The sequence below is a fragment of the Pteropus vampyrus genome, unplaced genomic scaffold (genome assembly GCF_000151845.1).
Source record: "Pteropus vampyrus isolate Shadow unplaced genomic scaffold, Pvam_2.0 Scaffold34, whole genome shotgun sequence".
In the NCBI taxonomy this organism is placed as follows: Eukaryota; Metazoa; Chordata; class Mammalia; order Chiroptera; family Pteropodidae; genus Pteropus; species Pteropus vampyrus.
This window is the reverse complement of record NW_011888815.1, coordinates 6,991,630-6,998,650: the sequence shown is the minus strand read 5'-3', so window position 1 is coordinate 6,998,650 and position 7,021 is coordinate 6,991,630. Positions and strand designations below refer to the sequence as shown.

At 55.1% G+C, this 7,021-nt stretch overlaps 1 long non-coding RNA gene across 1 annotated transcript in view; it reads right to left on the bottom strand.

Annotated features, from left to right (window-relative positions):
- Positions 1–5,387, bottom strand: part of LOC111738049 — a 9,394-nt gene extending 4,007 nt beyond the window's left edge. The window contains exons 1-2 of the long non-coding RNA XR_002779658.1: positions 5,209–5,387; positions 3,799–3,989 (exon numbers count right to left, since the gene is read on the bottom strand). This is a non-coding gene — a long non-coding RNA (uncharacterized LOC111738049). The remainder of the gene's footprint in view (positions 1–3,798; positions 3,990–5,208) is intronic.
- Positions 5,388–7,021: the final 1,634 nt, after the last annotated feature.

The following is a 7,021-nucleotide window of genomic DNA, read 5'->3' as shown; positions in this document are numbered from 1 at the left end:
ATGAATGAAATAGAATTATCTGTTTGAAAGCATCTTTATAGGCTACCTAAAAAATTCTGAATGATTTAGACTCACTCCTTGCTTTTGGCTTGATTTCCAATGGCTTTGCTTCACCAACCAAATGCAGCCTTAACGGACCCAAATTTGCTATTATCAAGGGTTTCATTCTGCATGGAGAATCCTGAAGTCAGTTCCAAAGATGGCTTTTGAGAACGCTTTGGCATTGTCCCCAGAGTCATGCCTGAACCTCGCCGGGAGGCCAACTTTCAAAAGCAACACTCATTTAGATGCAAAAATACAAGGTCAGTGTGGTCACCGCATCCAAGGACAGGGTGGTGACTCCGAAGGGGGCGCCTGCCATCGGAAGTCTGAGCCCTGCTGGCTGTCTTGTCACATCTCTTCCTGAACCCTTGGCAGGTGTCCCCCGTGGGGGCAGGGAGGTTTGAAACTCACTAGACTTCTATTTGTGTTTCTTTTGCTGGGGACAGCCACTCGTACGGACAAGTATTATTAAGATGACCTACCTGAATGTAGCTAGTGAGGATAAATAAAAAAAAAATCTCCTTGGCTTTCGTAAACCCTTCTCATCTGCCATCAAGATTCGAATGCGGAAAACCAGTAGTTCGAAGCGACGATGCATTCAGATAGCTCATTCGCCGATTTTGCGACAGAGCGCAGACCTCTCTGTTCACGTAAAAGTCATTTTATTTCCCTTTCAGAATTCAGAGTCATGAGGCAACTCAGGCCTGAATGGCGGCTCGGTCTGGTCTGTGCTCATTGTTTTGTGTACGTCTCTCGCTCTGAGGAGGGGACATCTCTTTCCGCTCGCATCGCTAGCTCGGTCCCTTCCTGGGTTGGCGTTTCAACCGGGTTGACTCTTAACTGCAAACGGTTCTCCCCATTTAGTCATGGCCTTTCTTCTGCAAGGTTTATTAGGGCCAATGAGCTCCTCAGAGGGGTATTGCAAAAAAAAAATATAAAAACAAACAAACAAAAAAAAATGAAAACAAAAACAAAACACCCACAAAGTAAATCCAGGAGGCACCTCCCATCAAGTGGCTAATGTTCTACCAACAAGCTGTGACAGATCTGTAAGAGTGACGTTAAATTCTCCGGCTTCGGGACACAGTCTGCAGCCTGCCTTCTTTTCCTCGGCTGCCTTTGGAAGGCTCCTAGCCACATGCATGTGGGATGGACAGGCAGAAGGCTGGAATGCAGCGAGGCGCCGTGCCATCTCTGAAGGGGATAACTGGCTTGGAACTACCCGCTTATTGTGTCTAATCTAACCTAGTTGGTTGCGAGGCTTCTCACAATACTATTTGCATATTGAAACTGTCTCGATCATTTATAGATACGCATCTCTTCTGGAATGTTCATGAGTAATTTGTCTCGGTATCTCTATGTAACTGAGACAGAGACCTGGCTCTACCTACGAAAGGATTAGTCACTTATATAAATAAGGGTACGAACGGCTTCAGGAAATAGATTCTGTGGATCTCAAAACAAGATCGTGAGAACAGAAACGTACGTAACTGAAGCGCATCAGGCCACCGTCGAAGTGTCATTCCAGCCGCCCACCTCCCCGCCCCCAGCAGCAAAGCCAGCGACGCACAGGGGTGAACGGCAGGTGTAACGTGGTTCCTCTTCCCAGCCAACCAGCGCGGCATCACTCGGAGCTCCGGTCGCTTGAGATTCGCTCATTCATTCCTTAATCCGACCTGACTCTGCATTCCCTCCACGCCCCAAACCCTTCCCCAGGTTCCCTGGAATTCCCCTCCCTCCTTCCCCCCATGTCCAAATCTTCCCTTAAGGGTTCTCCTTCGCTGGAACCTGGCTCGCCCTGCCCGGGGCGCTCCCCTGGCTCTGTGGCCTGCGGGGGAGGGGCAGGTGGGGCTGGGTCAAGGTGGAAAGCTCCCTACTGCGGCTCTATCTTCCTCTGGCCACCACCCCTCATTCATGGAGGACTCGAGCCAGCTCACTGGCTCCTCTCTTGTCACCCATGTGGACGATCAGGTCCTGACCTCCCCCCACCGCCCCCACCTCTTACACCGCCCCACCCTGTTATTGCTAAAAGCTGCTACGAGTCTGACGTCTCCAACTCCAGGGTCTCACCTTGCCCCTTCCCGCCCCCTTCCCCGGCCTCCGCTCACTGGCTCAGTGTCCCCACTCTTGGGATTCACTCTCTCGCCCAAGTCGTCCCGTCCCTCAGCCTCGGCATTTTCTCGCTCCCTTTTCGTCAGGCCCCTCCATCATTATGACCCTTAACTCTCTGCCCACCCCTGGCACGCTCTTATATCCAGGTGGAATTTCCACTCAGGCATCTAGAAGACATCTACAATGGAATACGGCCAAAATGGAGCTGGTGATGTTCTCTTCCCTCGGGGAAAACAAAGCAAAACAAACACATCTATTCTCCGGCCCCCTAACATCCCCCCCTCAGGCCTGAGTGTCCTCGGGTGCCTGTTATAGAAAGGACACCCCTGGATTCTCGACCCCAGCTGCCTGAGTCAGATCTCAAGCCATCGTGGCCTGCGATGGGGAAGGTCGAGAGGAAAAGAGCTTGTGGTCCACTAAGGTCCCATGCTCATCTTCACGCGCATCCAAGCCTTCGGCATCTCTCTGAGCTCCTGGCCTCTGGCTGCCCAGCGACTGTCAGTGGTGCAGATCTGACAGCCTCGCCTGCCCTGTCACCCTCCGCCCTTCTCTGTCAGCAGCACCCCCGTTTCCTTATGGGGAACTCGTCTCTCCTCCAGGCTCGATCTGCCTGTCTCAGCTCAGAGTGACTTTATTGCTCAGCTCCATGACATTGAGCCAGTGGCCTACGCATGGCCAACCTTTCTATTTTATTTCCTGAGGAAAAAGACCCACGCCAGGACAAAAACAAAAAAAAACAAAAAAACAAAAAGAAAAAACGAACAACACCCAAATTCCAGAATTTTGGAATTACTGCAGAAGTTACGCTCTCCAGCTGAGAGAATCCAGGCGACATTATTTGAGCCCCTGGACCCAGCTAGACCCCAAGTCATTTCTGCACCTGTCGGTTATGGGAGCCAATAGATTCCCCACGTTCATTTTTACCAAAACCGTCTTGAGTTGGGATGAGTTTCCCCACAAGCCAAAGAACTCTAATCAATGCATCGATTCATTTATTTATTTCCTTGCTTACCTACCTACTAGATACTAGGCCTTAATCCATCTGCTAGCGACTTATCTAAATCGTGTCACTGAAACCACAAATGTTGCCCTCTTCCTGCCCCATGGCCTATGGGATTAAGTGCTGGCATTTATAATTCCATGACTGGGACTCAGTTGATATTATTTCTCAAGACTTTGCCTCACTGAGCCCAGCCACCGAGGAGACCAACGATAATCCCCGTCAAAACCTATATGTATTGTACTTTCAACTCTTTCTTTGACCCATCTGACCCATCTGACCCATCTTTAAGGTCCACCTCCCAGTCACAGCCCCTCCGGGGGTCAGTCACCCATGTGACTCTGGTTCCCCCACCATGGGACCCTCTCCGGCAGCTCTTGGGCCCCGTGCCTCTGCTGGTGTCCAGTCACTCTGGTCCCAGTGCATATGTGTCTTATTTCCCAAAGAGCGACAACATAAAGGCAGGGCCTGGTTCTCATGCTCCTTGGACGCCCTTGAGTGCCGGGGACAGGATCGGACGTACTCGTCCATGACAAGAACTGACCCTTGCATGGTGTTTAGACTTGGCTAGGCCCAGCTCTGTGTTGGTTTTGTTAACTCTCACGATAGCCAAGAGTTGAGAAATTGAGGCACGTGGGACTCACCCAGCATCACACATCGGGTAAGCGATGCAGCCGTAACAGGAGTCTAGAATGATCTTCGCATGCTCTCAGATTTCGTGGGCAGGAGGTCGAGGAGAGGAAGGGGCTTCCAAGGAAAAGGCATTTCTGAGGCCACCTCTTCCCAACCGGTGCCTCGTGCCATCTCGAGGGACCAGCTTGAACTGATCTATGTCCTAGGGGTTCAAGAAGAGAGTCCACCGGTGACTTGTGTGGACCTTGTGGCAGTGTCGAGCTGCTCTAAATGTTTCTAAACTCTTACTCTCAACGTCTGTGCTCGTAGCCTTGCAGACCAGCGACAAGCAGTGGACCAGGCTTTGAGCAGAGAGTCTAGCCGACTGCTTTCCCAGGGAGCAAGGCACCTTTCTCTTCGAGCACACCTGGACCCGGGGTCCGAATGCCTGGGGAAATGAGCCGGGAAGCAGGGAGCCAGCCAGGGGTGACACCAGACTGACCGGGAGCTGGCGGGATGCGGCTGAGACAGCGGATGGGGAAGCGACATCCGGCCTGCTCGTCACCCTGTTTTTAGAGCCAGTGGCATCGGGCCAGCGAAGCTCTGTCACCGACCAGTGAGAAACCACAGATTCAGCGCCTAGGGCCACTGAGTCTCCTCAGAAGACCCATCGGTCCCCTTGAAGACAGAAGTCAGACCAGTGGACCTCCGGCCAGGGGTTCGTGGCCTCTGTCCAGTAAGTGCTTCGAGATTCATTAATTCTTTCAACAAATGTTATGTTGATTGCCAGGAGGCCCTGAGCCAGTATGCGAGATAAAACCAGGCTGTGTCCCCTGCTCGTCGGGAGACAGACGCCTGAACAAGCGCTCGCATAGACGGCAGAGGGTGGGGCCAGGCAAGAAGAGGGGACGTGAGGAGCCCGGTGGCCTGTCCCCCACACAGGGCCGTGGGAAGCTGCTGGGGAGCTGCCTCCGCCCCGCCTGGCCCAGCTCATTTCCCGAAAGGGAAATGTCCGGGGCCTCTGGGTCAACGAGCACAGGAAAGCCTGCTGATCAGTGCACCCGGAGACGAGAGGACAGCATGGCACGTGAGCCCCTCCCCACGAAATCCTCCCCCTCTTGTCTACCCACTGTTCCTTCCCGCAGCAAGAAACTGATGCTCTCGGCTGGGGTCTGTCCCCAGCAGACGTTTGAAAGTCATCAGCAGGACGAGGCTCCTTCTTAATCTGAGAAGTGGGTCTTTGACCTCAGAAAGGTCTGGGTTCAGATCCTGGCCTGGCCACTTGACGAGGATGACATAAAATGGCTGAGAGCTTAGGCCGAGGCGGACCGCCCGAGTCCGGACTCCAGCGCGGCCGAGGGCTCGCGGTGCCACGCTGTGTCCCCTAACATTCCCGTGCCTCGATTTCCTCCCCCATGGAGGGGGGCCGGTCACCGACGTACCTGCCACAGGCTTTCCAATCAGATGAGCGGCCGAATTAGCATCAAGTGTTTAAAACAGAGCTGATCGTTGTTAGTTATTGTTCGCTTCGGTTCTTCTATTGACCCGCGGGGAATAAACAGGCTCATCTCTGAAAAGCGCTCAGACGCTGCCTGACAAATATCGGTGTTTTCTCTTCCACATTTTCCTGATCAAGTGGAAAAAAAAAAATGCGTGGAAGGCAAAATCTGCAATCCCTGCCATCCAGCGGGCACAGGTCTGCTAGGGAAGGGACAGTCCCCGGCGCCACTCCTGCTGCACTTGGGTGGATACCCCGCGTCCTCTAAAGGGGTCGTGACATTCTTGAGAATGTCACCATCTGTTTAAGTTTACCTTAATGTTTACACACAGCTCTAAAAAAAAACAAAACAGAGGCGGGAAGGCAGACAAGTGGAAGAAGCTGAGGTCAAGGACAGGCTGGCCGGAGGGACGCCGAGGACCCCCGTGCCCTTGACCCTGGGGCCATGGCGGATGCCAGAGGCCCCTCGCCCTGAAACAGGACCTCCGCCTGTTGCAGGGAGGGACACCGAGTGCTGCCCAGAAGACACAGGCTTAAAATGCGCGCTTGTCCCAGAAGGGGAGACTTTCTCGCTGCCTTTCCCCAGGTGTTTTTGTGGAGAAAGGGAAATGGCCGAGGGCCCCGAGCTGAAGCCTCGAGCTGGGGGCAGCTGCGAGAAGGGACAGGGAGCACCCCAGACACCCTCCCCCACCGGAAGTTGCGGTGTCTGACCGGGGAGGGGGTGGCTGGGTGAGGGGTGCTGGCTCTGGGCCAGGTGTCCCCAGGGTCCCCCTCTATGCAGCCATCATGGCCTCCAGCCACTGCCCACTGGCGGGAGAGGAAGCCCCCCTGAGAGGGGCTCTGGAGTCACCCCCACATGTGCTCCCGGGAGGGCTGGGACAGACCCGGCCTTAAATCCCACTCCTGAGCCCAGATCAGCGCCCGGTTGCGCTGCTGCGCTGCACGGTGGGTCGGGAAACCCCAGAAGCTCCTCAGAAGCCACTGGTGCGTGATGGCCTCCCCCGAGCCACCCGCTGCAGTGTGAGCTGGCGTGTTCGTCTAGATGGCGACCAGCCCCCGACCTGGGCCGCACGTTGGGGCTCGGTTTTCTGTCACCTTCCGTCTCTGACCCCTGGCCTCTGTCTGCTTGTCTAGCTGGCAGGGTCCCATCGTGCCTGTGCCGAGGGCACCCACGGGCACCCCCGGTCTGGGCCAACTGAGGTGAGCTCAGGGGAACCCAGGCCAGATGCCAGCAGGCGAGGCAGGTAGCGTGTGATGAGGTCTCCCTGGCAGAGCCCCGTGGCAGGTGAGTCATGGTTCTGGCTGGAGGCACTGGGAGAGGGGACTACAACGAAGCCTTGTCCTTCCCGAGAGGCCGTCGCTAAGCCGTGAATAATCCCTTTGAGGAAACTGGAGTCTGCAGACAGCTTCCGAGTCCCCCCGCGCCAAGTCCCATGCCCCGGAGTGTGCCAGGGCTGTACCTATGCTGTGGCATCTGATGAGTCAGCGCCCCGACCTAATCTTGGCCAGAGGAGGAGCCACAGGCTGGAGAGGTTTTCTGCCCCGCGTGCGCTGTCCACACTGAGTGGGTGCTGGAACCCCGGTCTGTCTACAGATACGCCTCTGCTCCTCCAGCCAGGAGCGGCCCGGGAACCCCACAGTGCCGCGTCGTGGCCTGTGACATCCAAGGCCAACGAACGTAGTCCCACCAACCACAGAATCCGCTGAGAACGGAGCACAGGAAATGCCACCCACAGAGGGAAGCGGCTGAAAATCCA